Source organism: Dipodomys merriami, unplaced genomic scaffold (assembly GCF_024711535.1).
Source record: "Dipodomys merriami isolate MVZ:Mamm:240054 unplaced genomic scaffold, mDipMer1.0.p SCAF_30, whole genome shotgun sequence".
In the NCBI taxonomy this organism is placed as follows: domain Eukaryota; kingdom Metazoa; phylum Chordata; class Mammalia; order Rodentia; family Heteromyidae; genus Dipodomys; species Dipodomys merriami.
Window position 1 is genome coordinate 12,437,903 of NW_027204493.1, and position 17,443 is coordinate 12,455,345.

Here is a 17,443-nt window from a genome sequence, read left to right on the forward strand (position 1 = left end):
TTTCCAGCCCCCAAGTATCAGTTCTTACCTTCTGCTAAGCAAGTCCTATCTACCATCCTCTTCAACATCCTATGTGAATCCCAGCAGAGAACTGGATGCTGAGTGTGCTTACTTGTGGTTCCTTCTCTGTTTGTTTCTCATCCTAGCTTGTGTTCATCAGAGACAATTCATTTATAGCAGGCTTACTAATCCTGTATACCTGTTTTCAAGAAAAAAACATCTGTCTTATAATATTCAACTTCCCAGAAAGGTAAGTCCAGCCCATTAGGATTTCTTCACCCAGCTATGAAATTACCTGAAAAGGAAGAAAGGAGGGCAGAGAGAGTACGTGGAGGTCTAGTATGTGCCATAAAGATTCCACAACCAATTGGGAACTCCAGAGGAGAATCTGCTTAGTTCAAATGTTTGCTACAGCTCTCCATCCTTCATAGTCCCATGGTTCTCATCAGTAATATTTCTAATATTTCTTTTGGTTGTCTGAACTCCATGGTGAATACTGCAGAGGGAAAAGGTCACAATTTCCCCCAAACAAGATTAGATTAGCATTATCTTACCTCAGTATTGAAGGCCCCATTAAGACTTTTAGAATGGTAAACAACATGGTTCTTACATACCATTCTTTGAAGTCTACAAAAAAAAAAGTCTAACAGAGATGAAATTCAGTTGGAAATGGGAAGGCATGATGTGTAACCTAGTAAGACCTGGCTCTTTTATCTGAGGTAAGAAATTTGCTATGTGAGCTCAGGCTATTGGAATATGGCTGCATCTTGAAAACTAAGACACTCAGAAATATGAAATCTGTGTGTCCAGAGGTGTTGCACAACCAATTATGGTTGCAGTTTCTCAACCTTAGATAGATTTTAGAATATCTGAGTTGCCACAGTCCCTACCACTTCCTCTTACCTCCCTTTGAATGGAAGATGAAAAGCAATTATGTTGTTTCCAACAACAGACTTGTTGCAGGTATTTACAACACAAATCTAGCCACTAGAGAGACAAAAATGTGTAACTTGTGGTGTAACAAACCTGTAGGGCCTCCTCTAGATAAAGATAGACAGGTATTGATTGCCAAGCATTTTCTGTGAAAGTTTATGTCCTTTAGCATGAAGAGTGGAGAAAGAAAGCTAGCACCGTGTCTCTGTTCTCCATCATAGCTACCAAACTGTGGGATTTCACAGCTGCCAGAAAAACTCTGTGACTCCAAAATTTTTGCATTACAAAAACTCTATCCACGATGACCCCAATAGTGTCTGAAAATACAAAGCAAAGATGAATGACAGAAAGTACTTAGTCTTTCTTTGCTCATGTAGTTTCTTTTTCAAGTGAAAGTTTCTGCCCTTTGGTTGTTCAAGACTTAGATGAGAATAGAAAGACTCCGAAGCACTTTGGAATTATACTTTGCAATCTATGTTTACTTTTATGTTAATTTGGCTACTTTCTTCCGTGTTGGAAGAGATTGAGTCCATGTCTTTTGGGCAGGCTCTGCGTAAAAGAATATGCAGGCTTCTGCAGACTAAAACAATCAGACAGGATTGATTTACTTTCAATGCAATAGACCTCGAGCTGACCAAGGATAAACTTTCATAGATGGAAAACAAATCAAATCAATTTTCATCTGATCCTTAGCTAAATCTTGCTAATAGCAAGGTTTCATATACTCAACTCTCTTAACTACATTTTAGATCTTTCCATGCCAGAATGGAAGAAAAGCAAAAACAAATTCATAGTTATGACTTAAAATAAAGTCCATTCTCTCTCCCAACATGACCAACAGTGAAAGTGGAAAAGGGAAATAATAAAGATATAACACATTAGGATCACTGGTGGCCAATTAGTCAGTTTTTCAGCAATTCACCATGTCATTATCAAAGCAAGGAAACATTTGCATGAACATCAGAACATATTAAAATATAATGGACATTTTATTATATATTATAAAACTTTCCAGCAATAGTAAGAGGCTCAAGCTTTTGCTGGCACAGGCAAATTGTTTGATGAAGTCAGGCAACTTTCTAAATATGCTATCTTAGCCCTTCCTGTTACTGATGGAGAGAATATTAGTTCTGAAACTAATATTCTGATAGTAGCATAGGTCAAAAAGTACTGAGGGTTTCTAAACCACTGAAGAGGTCTCTACCTTCATCTATATTCCTTTAACCTTTGCAGGAAAAACTGCATGATACAACCTAGAGAGTTGCATTAGAGTCTGCTACCACCTTGAAACTTCAGACGCCAGGGATAGACCTGACTTTCCTACTGATTCCAAAGAAACTTCACCAATAAAAGCAGTTGCAAGATGATGGCTGTTTGTGAGGATGATCAAAATGTCATCTTAGCTCACAAATTCCTGTGTCAAGTATCAAACGCTCCAAAGAGCCATCCAATGGTGAAATCGGGGTCCTTATAATTGATGCACATATCAAAGTGAATATTATGTTTGAAAACATAGCAAAGAAATAAGAAAGTCTAGTTAATGATGTTTGTTTGGAAGTGCTTAGAGGTAAAATCTGAAACCTTTGACATTAAATAATAAAAGAGGATGATGAAGGGCTAAAAGGATGATGGGCATAAACATGACTAAGCAAATACAAAAAAAAGGTTAGTTGTGGAATCTAGGTAGGAAGGAAATGTATGTTGTACAAATGTTTCAGTATTTACATGTTTAAGGTTTTCAAAATAAAATTGTAAAAGTAAAATAGAAATGAGAATTTTATCTGAATTATGATTTTTTTTATTCTTCCCTGAGCTATGACATTAAAATTATCTATCAATCAGTGTACTGTGTTCTCATCAATCAATACAATCATTGCTCAGAGTAAATAACTGATGGGAACAAGCTAATTATATGCATTGAAGCATCCTTATTTGGGGTTCTGAAAATTGGGAATTTTATCAGCTATGGAGACATTATTATGAAAGGTAAGAGATTCTGACCCCTTTATAGAATCCCACCCCTTCATAGAATATAAAAAATTATGGTATTGTATAAGCAAGCCATAATTCACATAACCAGATAGCAGATACAAATACTTAAATTTTAATCCTTATTGAGATCTGATTATTTTCAAGATGGGTACAGTTTTTCTTCCTGATAATAATATTTGGACCGGGGCTGGTGGCTCATACCTGTAATCTTAGCTACTCGGGAGTCTGAGATCTGAGGATCATGGTTCAAAGCCAGCCCTGGCAGGAAAGACTGTGAGACTCTTTTTTTGTTAATTTAATTTTATTGTTAAGATGTACAGATGGGGCTGGGAAGGTGGCTCAGTGGTAGAGAGCTTGCCTTGCATGCCTGAGGCCCTGGGTTCAATTCCTCAGCACCACATTAGCAAAAAGAAAAAATCCAGAAGTGGTGCTGTGGTTCAAGTGGTAGAGCACCAGCCTTGAGCTGAAGAGCTGAGGGATAGCGCCCAGGCCCAGAGTTCAAGCCCCACGACCGGATTCCCCCTCAACCCCCACCAAAAAAAAGATGTTGTACAGAGGGGTTACAGTGACATGAATAAGGCAATGAGTACATTACTTGTTCATTATTGTTACGCCTTCCCTTCCTTGTTGTTCCACTATCCCTTTCCTCCCCCACCTTCCACACTCCTCCTCTTCCCCCCATCTCCCTCCTACTTTCCCCACTCTCCCCCCGAGTCTGAAGTTGTAAAGTTCATTTCCAATATACTGTTAGAATGTGACTCTTATCTCCAATTAACCACCAGGAAACCAGAAGTGGCGCTGTAGCTCAAGTGGTACAGAACACTCCTTGAGCTGAAGAGCCCAGGCCCAGAGTTCAAGCCCCATGACTGACTAATAATAATAATAATAATAATAATAATAATATTTGGTATCTGATGTCTCAGATTTTTTTCTCTCAACCTCTCCAGCTTCTATCCAGAATGACATTTGAATGCTTGTGCCAATAGCAGGCAGCATGTTTTCCACAGTATCTCAGAATGAGTTAGTTTCTGTATCTGGATCTGTTCTCCAAGGTGATACCTTCCTTTACTTTATTTGCTTTTGCTTCTAAATTCTACAGTAATGTCAGATAAAAAAAATCTGCTTTGCTTTCTTGAAGCTCTAAAGCTATTCCCTCTGTGGAGATGGGGTCCCTAACGCTTTATTGCCTGGGTTGGCTTTGAACTCTGATCTTACTGTTCTCAGAATCCCAAGTGACTAGTATTTCAAGTGTGATCCCAGAAGAGTTGCCATTAAAGAACTCTCCTAATTTCCTTTATTTTCATTCACTAAAATGATTGAAAGTGTAAGATTTGAGCTATAAATGCCATTCCCTTTCATAAAGAAGGGTAACATTTTTAAAGGTTAAAAAGGGAAGCCCAAAGGGCAAAATGCTGTGGAAGAAATATAATAACACAAGCCTTTCTGTTATGTGGAGCATTCTAACTGATAAGGTACATTCCAAACAGGAAATGTAGCAGATCCAATCTATAGTATGTGTAAATTAAAAGAGACTCCTATAACTGAATTGCCTTGTTCCCATTCTCTGAATATATTGATACACAGTGATGTCAGAGAATGTAGTATATAGAGATGAATCACAGAAACAATACAAAGGCTACCTTGGTTCACATTCTCATTATCAATAGGTGCAGCCATCCAATCTTCAGTCCTGAATACAACCTGGAGAACATAGTTTAAGATCATAGTGTGAAACCAACTTAATGCAACTTGGGCCTCTGGCAGGTGCTGGCCTTGCAAGTTTCTGCTCTAGATATAGCAAGGAGGTATTTAGGATCCCAGAAGGGCTCAATCTACAGGGAGCATGGAACTCTAAAAGTGAAGAGGACATGAAGCCATTGTAAAATTCATCTGTGTGTCTCCTGGTTTTCCTCTTACTTACAATAACATTTGATTCACAACAAGATGCTGAATTCTGAAGCACAAGTACTGGTTTCTATCATGTATTTGTGAATCTATTTTATAATGTTAACAGGGTTAGGTAATATGTCAAAAACATGATCAACTTAAATAGCAGAACAAACTGTTCTAACTGGTCTCTTTCATCATAACAGGGATTTAAAGGAACACTCAGGAGCCATTCTGAGCCATGCATCAATAGAGAAGAACAGCTTTTATGTAAGATCAACATGCCAAACTGGGCTGAAGGCGTGGCTCATGTGGTAAAAGCCTGCCTAGCAAGCCAAAGTCCTGATCTCACACCATCAAAAAACATCAAAAACTACAAAAATCAAAAACAACAAAAATATACATTTAGCACCTTCTCACAACATTAAAAAGCCACATTTTTCTGATTTGCTGATAATAATAATGCCATATCATCATTTCCAATATTTATTTTACTACTTATTCTGCCACATTGGTGAAAATTTATAAAACTGACAGCCTTAGCTGTTTTCCTCTGATTACATTATTTTTTTCTATTTTGAGTTCATTTTATTTCCGGGTACAAATAGTTTGAAATTCTTTTTTCTCACTTCTTAAAATTAGAATTAGTTGTATAAAGAGGTTTCATTTTGGCATGCCTATGTGTGCACACATCCCTTCAGTCTTCCACACTGCTTTTCTCCTTTCCTAAACCAATCTCAACATCTGCATCATTCCATTTTTACACATAAAAGCATTTCACACATAAAGCACTTTTTACAATAATTATCTTCTTTCACCTTCTTTATTCATGTCCCCGCAATAGTACCCATGGCCCTAACAGGACTGAATAATTTTTCGACATAATTTTCATTAGAGCATTGGCTGTTTAAATTGACATTTTTTTATTTTAGAGATTCTCTTAATTCATGCTATTGTATTAATACATCACATAAATGTGTTATGGATTTTGTTACATATTAAGATACATAATTGAATTTATGATTTCCTTTGTTATTGTCAAAATCATGTTATTTATATTTTTCAAAGGTTTATAAAAAGCTTAGCTCTTTAAGCATAAAGAGGATGTTTTAAATTGTTCTTATTAAATATTATACTCATTTTTCTAGTGTATTATGTGTTTGATTGTTTCATTTCTGATACTTGGGTTTTTGCTCCACTGATTATTTTGTACTATTAATAAATATTTTTGACTAAACTCAAAAGCTAGACTATTAATCATCACGGCATATAGTCTCAGACTAGGTAGCCATCAACTCATGGGCATTATTATCTGCAAAAGAAAAGAAATAAATGGAAAAGGCAGTGAGCAGTGAAGTGGATAAATTGCCAAAATACAGCAAGCAACATTTAATGTAATGAAGATTCCATATTAGCTGTAACATTCAGTGAAAATTTCAAGAAAATTTACATTTGTGTGGGAAATTATAAAGCAATATATTCAACATAAACAACCATGTCCTTTCTATAAGTCAAAAGCTCTAAGTCATTCATCTAGTAATCAGTTCCTCAGACATCCTCAGTAGTTATGACAAAGTCCTTTTTGTTTAATTCTGAGAATTATTAGTCTTTAAGAAAGGTGTCACTTTAGAGGTGAGAACTCCTACCCAGTCTCCAAAAGGTGGTATAGTTAGTTCCCCATTAGATGACAAATGTACCAACCCTCACGACTCATTTAATTCTAGCTTCTATTACAGTATCTACTCCAGATCAACCACCATTGTCCTAATAAAAAAACAAATTAAACAGTGAAGCATTTCAGAAGCCCTACATATATTCTTTGTAATGCTGAGATATAGAGATCTCAATTCCGACTAGCTTGAAATTTTGAAAGGAAACCATTAGATTTGTTGCTGCAAATGAGAAGTAGCTGTGCATCTGGGAGAAGCTTGATCCAGAAGCTTGAAGGAGGTCACAAAATTTCAGTTTTTCTTTGCCCCTTTCATCTATATCAAAGGAATTTATTTCAGCCATTGATTCCCAAAAGGGCACGGCAATAGTTCTGGGCACTGCTGCATAACAAATGGTTTCAGGGTTCGAAATTTTGCATTTTTGCATCAAATCAACTGTTGGAGAAATAGTGGTGAATACCTCCTATGTCCCACTGACTCTGACTAACCTCTGTGGCTGAGAGAATGTTATTTGTTGGCTGAGCTCAGTCAAGCAAGGCTCAAGGCTTCAAGCAAAGAAGGATGCACACTACCCAAAACTCTTGGTTATTATGAGGGAATCAGATTCCTCCTCCCCACCATTCCAAAAAAGTAAGCAGCATCTACATAAGAGAGGATAACGAGTAACAGGCAATAATAGTAACAGCCCCTCTAAGGTCTATAATAGTCACAGTACATAATGCTTAAGATGAAGGAAGATGTTTGATACCCAAAACATAATGATAGTGTGGCAGCACATGGATACAGGCATCATCATCAGGTTTAGAAAATAGCGCAGAACCAAGACAGATTAAAAGCATACTATCTCACACATCTACAACTATGATCTCAGGAAAAATATTCTCTCACTTCTCTGGGATACTTATGCCTATAATAAATGAAAGTGTCATTTCCCTTCAATGCTAAAATTAATCAATATTGAAAGAACAGTCATTAGACTCACCAAAAGCAGAAGAAAAAAAATAGTTGCCAGAAAACATTCCCAACTTATATTAATTTAGCAACATTCCTCCTTAACAGTAGATAGTAATAAATAATGCAAACATCCTCAGTTTTTGGAGCCCAGGAAGAGAAAAGGCAGACTCATTCTAAATGGAATATACATTTATTGTGGGAGGCAGAGTTTAATGCTACTTTCAAAGAGCTGTTAACATCTATTTATGTCAATTCTCGCTCATCCCACAACACATTCCTGTCAGAACACCACCATTCAAAGAAGGAAAAATCATAGACCTCAAAATGTTTAGAAATATGTAGCTTGTTGCTGTGCATTAGAAGAAAACATTGAGATCAGAAAATCCAACAGGTCTGAATTAGAAAGTGCAAATGCTTTCCCTGTAAGTAGTAAGAACAAAAAGTTTGCATCACAACAATCAATTGTTATTACATTTATTTAGGGTTTTTTTTTATCATCTTTAAGTAGTTGTACAAAGGAGTTGCCACTCAACAAATCAGTTTATGAATACAGTACATCTTGATCAACGTCTCTCTTCAACATTCTTACCTATTTCTCTCAACCTACCCCTATATTTCTTATCTTTGGAAGTTGTACATTGAATTCTTGACTTCAATCTCCCCCTCATCTCCTGTTCATTCATTTACCACTTTCTCCTTGACCCCACGCCACCCATTTCCTGGTGTTCAGTTTAACTTTGACTTTGCCTTATTAAGGAATTACACTATTTGAACTCTCCTTGGAGTCAAACTACTATATTTTGATTAATACATTTATATACACTTTTATTCCACCCAATGTATTTACTTATAAGTTTATAAGCTAAATCTATATTACACATATAAAAGAAAAAATTCATCCTTTGTCTCTCTTTGCCTACCTTGCTTCACTTAATATAAATTTTCCTGGTCTCTATTTGTTTACAAACGGTACAATGTAATTCTTTTTAATGGATGAGTAAAATTCCATTGAGTATATATACCACATTTTCTTCACCCATTCATCCATTGAGGGGCATCTGGGCTGATTCCATACCTTGGCTATGGTGACTAGTGCTGCAATGAACATGGTTGTGCTGGTGACTTTACTGTATTTGGATTTTTAATCTTTTGGATCATAGGGTATTTGTATGTTTAGGTTTTTTTTAATTGTGAAAATACTATACAGAGGGGTTACAATTACACAGGAGAGATAATGAGTACGTGTCTTATCAAGCATTGTAGCCTCCTCCTTTGTTTCTCCTTCCCATCCCTCCCCATCCTCCCCCTCCCCCACCCCCCACCCAATCCTCTCTCCCCACCAAAGTTGTAATGTTTGTTTTCAAGATAATGACTTGTACATCTCATTGTTGCAATGGGTATGTTTAGTTTTTGAAGAACCTCAATTTTGCTTTCCAGAGTGGTTGAACTAGTTTACATTCCCACCAACAGTATATTTGTGTTCTCATTTGGCTACCTTTTTGGCTGCATCCTCATTAGATTCTCTTATGGTTTGTTCTTGACAACGATCATTCTAATGGGAGATGAAATCTCTATATTGTTTTGATTTTCCTCCAGGAATAAAGTACAAGTCTTACCTATTGTGTGAAATGGAAGTCTGGCTGGGGGTTAGTGGTGCACACCTATAATCTTAGCTACTCAGGAAGCTGAGATCTGAGGATAGTAATTCAAAGCCAGCCTGGGCAAGAAAGTCTATGAGACTTTTATCTCCAACTATGACCAGAAAACCAGAAGTGGAGCTGTGGCTGAAAGTGGTAGAACACTATTCTTGAGCAAAAAGCCAAGGCACAGTGCCCAGGCCACGAGTTCAAACCCACAAATGACAGAAATTAGTTTTTAACTTAAAGAATAAGGCAATCTGACATGAGGCCCTGAAGGATTTTCCATAGAAGTCTATAGAACTCAGAAGATGGCCCCAGTTTGACACAGGGGTTATGGATTTTAAAAAGGTGTGGTATTGCTTCCCAAAGATTCATTAAATCATTTAATAGACTTTTGATGAGTTTATTGTACATGACACATATATAATGAATGAAGAGTAAGAGGAAATATATAATGAATGAAGAGTAAGAGGAAAACTGCTTTGTGGTATAGTCTACATCTGTAATTTAGATTGAGAAAATACATGCAACCATGGGGTAACAGAAAAAGAGACACTACTCTAGAGTAACCTTATCTATGGAGAAGAAGAGCAAAGTACTCCAATAATTGTGGAAGACTAGAAAATGCATCATGGAGCATAAATTCAATATTAAGAATGTGGACTTGTTGGGTGCTGGTGGCTCACGCCTGTAATCCTAGCTACTCAGGAGGCTGAGATCTGAGGATGACAGTTCAAAGCGAGCCCGGGCAGGAAAGCCTGTGAGACTCTTATCTCCAATAAACCACTAGAAAACCGGAAGTGGCGCTGTGGCTCAAGTGGTAGAGCACTCACCTTGAACTGAAGAGAGCAGGGACAGCGCCCAAGCCCAGAGTTCAAGCCCCATGACCAGCAAAAAAAAATGTAAAAAGAATGGATTGTTTGTAACTACTCAGAGAAAGTAGTTCCTGAAATTGTGTTTCAAGACATTATACAATACAATAAGAAACTATTAAATGTTATATGTAGGACAATCATTTGTTTCCATTTGCCTGAGAGATAATTGCCATGCTCCTGCTTTAACAGCATATTTATTGATAACACTACGTTCATCCTCATCAGTTTTCTGGCTTGTATGATAAATTACATGGCTATTCTACTCTAACAAAACATTAACAGGTTTTTTTTTTGTAATTCATAGGTTTATTTTATTTTTTAACTTTTCCCACATTGTAATTATCTGTACAGGGAGTACCTCATGTTCACACATGAATACATGTACCCTGATCAGACTACTTCTCCAATCACTCTCCCTTCCATCTATCTCAGTAAACTTCATTTTTCCATTTTCACACATATGCTTAAGTAGTTTGACCATAGTCACCCTATTCACCACTATTCACAACCTATTTACCCCTCCCCACTATATTCATCCCCCTATTGTACCCTCATCACTAACAAGACCTATTTTACATTTCTGCCATTCAATGTTTAATGCAGCATACTAAGAATTGGTACTTCCCCTCTGTGTTGCCCTTAGTTCCAGATAAGACATGTATCTCTTTAAAGTCCACAGAGAACACACTCCCACCCTAGCATCCAGTGCCTTTTTAGTGACTACAACTGAACAACAGAACAAAGATGTGCATCTTTCAGCACCCAGAAGGCTCATTTGAACAGTAAATGGACATCTATCTTCGGGAGATGGCTCTAAAGTTTCCTTCTTTCTTCATTTCCCTTTAAGGGACCAGTCTCACTTTTTGACTTGGTCTACTCCATCACCCTTTCCCTCTTTTAAACACTGTCCCTTCTATCTAGGTGCCAGAGAGTGATCTTCAACACACTGACGTTTGTTTTCCCTTACCACAGGGACAGCCAGCCTCCATGACTGCAGTGCTCTTGAAAATGAAAGTACAGCTGGATGAGAATGTAAGAAAAGGACTGGATTAGAGTATTCGAAGTAGTATATCCTGGAAACAACTGGACAAGGAATGACACAGAGACCCAAATAAACACCCAGATGCCTCTGGCATATACCCTTTTGAGGTAACTATCTGAAGCATTCACCTAAAAATCTTCCTTGAGTGGTTTCCTTATTGAAAATTTTCTGACATTTTTTTCCTCCATTTGCAAAATTTTAAATTGGATTTGTCACATGAAATACAAGATTGAGTAGCAATATATTTTTTAACATTCAATTATTTTACTTATATTGAAATGTATATTATTCAAAAATATAAAGATATAACTACCTTGGAGAATATAAATGTAAAGTGAAAGATGTAGAAGAGATATAGAAAAAGTGAAAATGTTTGGTTAGCATACTTAAAAATTATTTTTTAAATGCATGTATATATCATATGCCTGAGATAGGCCAAGTAAAGAGAGGCGGAAGGAAGGAAGGAAGGAAGGAAGGAAGGAAGGAAGGAAAGAAGGAAGGAAGGAAGGAAGGAAGGAAGGAAGGAAGGAAGGAAGGAAGGAAGGAAGGAAAGAAGGAAGGAAAGAGGGAGGGAAGGAGGGGGGAGGGAGGGAGGGAAAGAGAGGCGAGGAAGGAAGGTTGAAAAGATACATATTTGCATAAAAATTTAGAAGGGAAAAAACCTTAGAAACTGAGCATTATTGATGCTGAAATGAAACCTTGCTCCATGAAATTTCATTGTAAGTATTCTGTGAGTTGAATGGGCCAACTCCTGAGAAATATCCACTTGAGAATTTTGCTTACTCCTTATTCCATGCCAGCTAGTGGCATATGCCCAATGCATTTGACTAAAATCAATTTTAGAAGAGGCTAAAACTACAGGGTAGAAGTACATAGTGGTCTGATGGCATGACCCAGAGGTTTTGCAAATATGTCTTGTAGTTTCGTCGCCTTCTGTCAATCCTCCTTGATTATAATTCCTCGGAACCAAGATTTTGATAGGAATTGAGCAGCTTAGAAGTCAACCTTGTGTTCTCTGGATAGAACTTGCAGTGCAGATATTCTGAGCTGCTGATTAAAAGCAAAGCCATATTATTTGGCAATCGGTGGAGTAGATTTTTCTGTAGTAATTAAATTGCCTAACCAAGACTGGTTACTGAATAGATGGCCATCCCACTTCTACATTGGGGTGGGTCAGAAAAATCCTACTGACAAAGGAAACCGTTTCCTCAAAACATAGGTCTGGGCCGAGTCCAGCACACTGATAACTATACAATCAGCTCCCATGAATTCTATGCCATAGTGTGGGCAGAATAAATCATCTTTATAAGTTTGACTTGGAGCAACAGGATATGCCACTACATTTCACTTCTGATTTGCCCAAAGGACTCTATGTGTAGTCTTTGATCTTCTACATAGAGTTGGACAGTCCCAAGCTATTGTATGACATTTCCTAAAATATAGAAACTTGAGTTTTAAAATACATCGAAGATTTTCTTGAACTACTATGTGTTACAAGTAGCTAGCATTTGTTGCATCTATCCTTAAGTACATTAGAGAAAAATTAGTTACTATTTTTCATAATACAAGTACCATTAAGAACAGACAATCATTTGACAAGTGAAATATTTGTGCATGAAAAGCTGAGGGTACTAGCATGATAACACTAGAGACAGGGCAAAGCTGCATGGTGTCTCTTTTCTGACTGGAGTTCTACTCACATGATATGATATAAGCATATTAAACCAGCACTTAATCTATTTGAGTCTTTGGTCTTCTCTGAAATGAGAAGAGACAAAGGTTTAGACCAGAGCTTTGGTCCTCAAGTATTTTAGAGTAAAAAATGTCTTCAAATAAAATTGCTGGTGATCCCACTAAGCAACATGAATGAATGCAGAACTGAAGTTGCTCTGGATGAAATAGGACCAGAGATACATTTACCTTTTTCTGCAAATAGATTTTGAGAAGACCCTAGCATTGTACAGTACCATCTTAATAACAATCAGTTCTAGAGAATCTAGACTATATAGTAGACTATGTATGGTATCAGACATTACTCAACACAGTATCTTTATTGTATAGATAGAAAACAAAAGATGAGAGTTTCTCAGTGCCTTTCCCAATACCAAGCTACTAACGTGGTTTGCCAGAGTCTTTGTTTGGAAATCCATTCACTGTACTCCAGCCAAAATATAATAAGGAAAAAAAAACTTTCCTGGAATAAAGAACTCTCCCTACAGCAATTGCTGAGTCTGTATGAGTTATGCAGCCAATTTAAGTGGAAATGCATTATCATGTTTAAATAAAGTGTTACTGAAACACTGTGGATTGAACCCAAGGCTTTGCACCTGTCAGGCAAGCATTTTGTTCTCTTTGCTGTATACCCAAAGACCTTTGTTTTTGTTGTTATTGTTATTGTTTGAATTCAGGGACTAGTGCTTACTAATCAAGTACTCTACCATTTGATTCATAAAATATGGTCTTCAATTTGTGTCCAGGATGTCCTGGATCACACTCCAATTACTTATTCCTATGTAGCTGGATGGCGGTTGCGTCGAGCACCCCATGTTCCGTATTTGATTGGTTTAGATGAAGCCTTCTCATGGCCTTTTTGCCCACAAGAGGCCCAAACCTGTTCTGAATTTCTCAGAAATATAACATTGAGTGATAAATTTCCCAAGGCACACTATACTTAGCAGCAACAAATCTGATGTGTGAAGGAAAACAGAGGGTGAATAATTTTGTAATACATTGTAACTATATATGGAAAAAAGCATGAAAATTTCAATGAAAACTTCAATGAAAGGGGTTTGGGAACAGGAATAGAGAAATAGACTGTTGGAGGTGGGGGGGGCACTAGCCAGAAGGGCATAGACTAATACAAAGGACAAAGTGTTTGAATATTGTCAAGATAGGTTAATTGGAACAATTAAAATAGAATAACGAAAAGTGTTGGAATTGTTTGGGGAAGGGAGAAAGGAAGAATGATAGAGAGGGTGAGATTGATTGGAATACATTGTAAATATGTGTGGAAGTGTAACAATGCAATCCTTCCACATAACTAATGCAAGCTCATAAGAAATAATATTAAGGTGATAGATTTAGTGTGTTTGTGTGAATATAGGTATATGTATATACACATATACTATATGCCTGCATATATGTATGTATGTATATCTATGTCTGTACATACATACATGTATATATAGATGTGTGTATACACATACACAAGCATACTATTGTTCTCATTTCAGGTGAAAAGCTACTTTTTCATTGCTTCTCCAGGTAAGTCACCAACAACAAAACGCAATCATTTCCGCAGTGTAATTAGGAGAAAGGAAACTTCACTATAAGGTGAACACTCCCATCTTGTGGCTATTACTGAAATAACATGTCTTCACAGGATGGCCTGGTCACTAGAAAATGCAACAACACAAATTCAAAACAAAAATTTCTATAATCTCTACGTCCCATATGAAAATCTTTTATCTACTGCTCAACACCATGAAATACATGTCACTTAACTTTTCACAGTAAATTAGGAAATACCTTGCCATGAAAGTAACTCCATGTACCCACAATCCCACTTTTTATGTAACAAATGAGAATGAGTGAAGTCCCAGTTGTTCAAAGACTTACAATCATCAAGCATCATTTATTCTAATGTGCCCAGAGCTTTCAGCTCCTCGTCTTGAGCTAAAATATCCCCGTCCTTTCCAGTACCATACTATTCACAGCCCCTAAGTGGGAAATATGTATATCTCTAATTAAAACTGGAGTCGTACTGATGTGCAAGTTCTTTCTCTGAAAGTAAGTAAAACAAATTCCTTTTTAGTCAGTTGAAATAGAAATAGAATTGCCATGGGGTCTTTTACTTTCATAGCTAACCGTTTAATCAACTCAAATAATTCTGATAATTGGTCAAAGGCCACTGAAAAACTGACAGAAAATGAAACAAGTTCATTGCATGTTCAAATGACAAAAATTCAAAAATGGCATAGTATAAAATTCCATGATGATTGCCAAATACCAGTGGCTTGTGCCTGTAATCCTAGCTACTCAGGAGGCTGAGATCTAAGGGTTCTAGTTTGAAGCCGGACTGAGCAGGAAAGTCTGTGAGACTTTTACCTCCATCTTAGCTGCAATTAACCAACGAAGAGTCAGAAGTGGAGTTCTGGCTTGAGTAGTAAAGCACCAGCCTGGGGGTGGTAAGCTAAGAGTAAGAGATATGATTTCAAGCACCATTACTCTTACATACAAGAAACATCCATGGCTTACAAAATGAATTTCATAGAAAGGAATGAACCTCCATACTCTAGAGGTCATAACACCATGCCATCTAATTCTTGAAAACCAAATATAGAGAGACACTCTCATTACATTCAGTTCCCTCATAATGAAAAAGCTACATTTTCTGGAACTGTTTCGCAGTGTGTGAATGTTAGAATTATTCAGATGGTAAGATTTATTTTTCAAGGAAATTTAGTTTTAGAAAAATTCATTTTAATGAAATTCTTCAAATTATTTTTAACTAGCGCTACTTAATCTTTGTGTATTAAAATATCTTGTGCATCTGGGCAGAGTTTCCAGCTCTATGAAATACGATGTGATTTTCAAAAACAGACAATATTATAGGTCATATCTCTTTTTTGCTGGTACTGGAGTTTGAACTGAGAGCCTCATAGTTTCCTTGGTTGGCTGGTGCTCTATCACTTGAACCATGACACCAACCTTGCTTTCCGCTGGTTAATTTTGAGGAGTCTTAATGGACTTTTCTAACTGGAAAGGCTTCAGGCTGTGAGCTTCTGATCTGTCTCCTGGACAGATAACATTACCAGAGCCACCAGCACTCAGCTTCCTAATAAATTGTTAGTTCATTTCAGATTTTAAAATAGCCCATTTTAAAGTGAGCTTTCGTTTTTACATGTTTCCAATAGATAGGTGTATCTCTATAAGTACAAATCTGTATATCTCTAAATAAGTATAAATCCCCAAATAGTCCTACTATAACACACCTACAACCAACACACACACACATACACACATGACTTTAAATGTTATAAACTCAAATGATCATTTCTCACTTCTGTAATATCTTGATAAACTAATCACTGTACATTGAAGGCTGCTATGGAAATCCTGTGCTTTTTTTCCCTCTTGGACAAGCAGAAGATTACGTTGCTGCACAGATTAGCTGCTGACTGGAGGGGGAAGCTTCTCAGTATGGAGATGCAGTAGGTATAACAGCCTACACAGCTTGCACGGGTCCCTGAGGTCGGGTCTTCAGCATCTCATATGTGACTTAGCACTTGAGCTATGGTTAAAATTGAGATTCCAAGCTGGGATCCATACAATGACCAAATTAGCACACCACACCACTTCTTGCTACTGTCAAATTCCATGAAGTTTTTCCCTCCTGAATTATGTCATTAACTCCTTCCATGAAGACTAGCAAGGAACTAAAACAGACCTAAGGAGATGCTATCAAGTCTCAAAACTCATCTAGATTCAGAGTTTTCTAAAATAGTTGAATACCATCTGAATCGTTTAGAAACAACGGTATTTCCAAATGCAGTATACCATCAGGATTAATTTTGGGTGTGATATATCTATTAATAAAACTTATGAATACCTGCTTGTTCATAAGGGAGCAACAGAGTGCCACTGAATTCTAAACCGCTCCTTTCCTGCTGCATTCTAGAAGAGATAGAAAAGATAATTTTAAAAAATTGCTATTGTTTGGTGATGCTAGATTTTTTTTAAATTTAGTATCTGTCTTGCCAGTCCAGTATGCTACTACATTCCCTACCCCTTTATCACTTCAATTATTTTCAGGTAGGGTCACACATTTCTTCCAGGGCTGGTGTCAGACTACAGTCCTCCCTATGATCTCCTATGTAGCTGGAATTACAGATATGCACAACCACATCTTGCTGTTTTGTTGAGATAGGTGTCTCACTAACATTTTGCCTGGGCTGACATCAATCCATGATCCTCCTGATCTCTGCTTCCAGAGTGGCAAATGTTAAAGGTGTGAGCTACAGTGCCCAGTTGTAAGAAGTCATTCTGTCAGTGTGTGTAGACTGGAAGCAAATGGCAAAAGAGGCATCTCTGCACAAATAGGACCATCCCCCGAATCTGGTTTGAGGATCAGCAAGGTACATTCACATGTTTTACCATTCTCTCTGAAGACACTGAATTATCAGCATCCCATTGAGTTATTTCTCTAGTGTTTTGACCTTCAAGAGTGCCTCATTTAAAGCCAATTGTCCTTGTACGAGGTAATGCACTCCACTCAACAGTTAAGTGAAGATTCATTGGCCATTTGATGAAAAGTAATTGGAAGAAAAGATATTTCTAGGTCGTGTGGCAGCAAAGAGCAAATGAAGAAAGTACCACTCTTATAGAAGTCCACTTTGTCTAACACCTACTTTTTGCTAATCTTCTGTTGGTATCCTCTCCAAGAGGAAA

The 17,443-nt window shown here is 37.1% G+C and overlaps 1 long non-coding RNA gene across 1 annotated transcript in view; it reads right to left on the reverse strand.

Moving 5' to 3' along the window:
* The window catches only part of LOC138840670 (uncharacterized), a 122,482-nt gene that overhangs the window by 42,402 nt on the left and 62,637 nt on the right, over positions 1–17,443 (reverse strand). The window contains exon 2 of the long non-coding RNA XR_011376200.1: positions 16,605–16,669. This is a non-coding gene — a long non-coding RNA (uncharacterized lncRNA). The remainder of the gene's footprint in view (positions 1–16,604; positions 16,670–17,443) is intronic.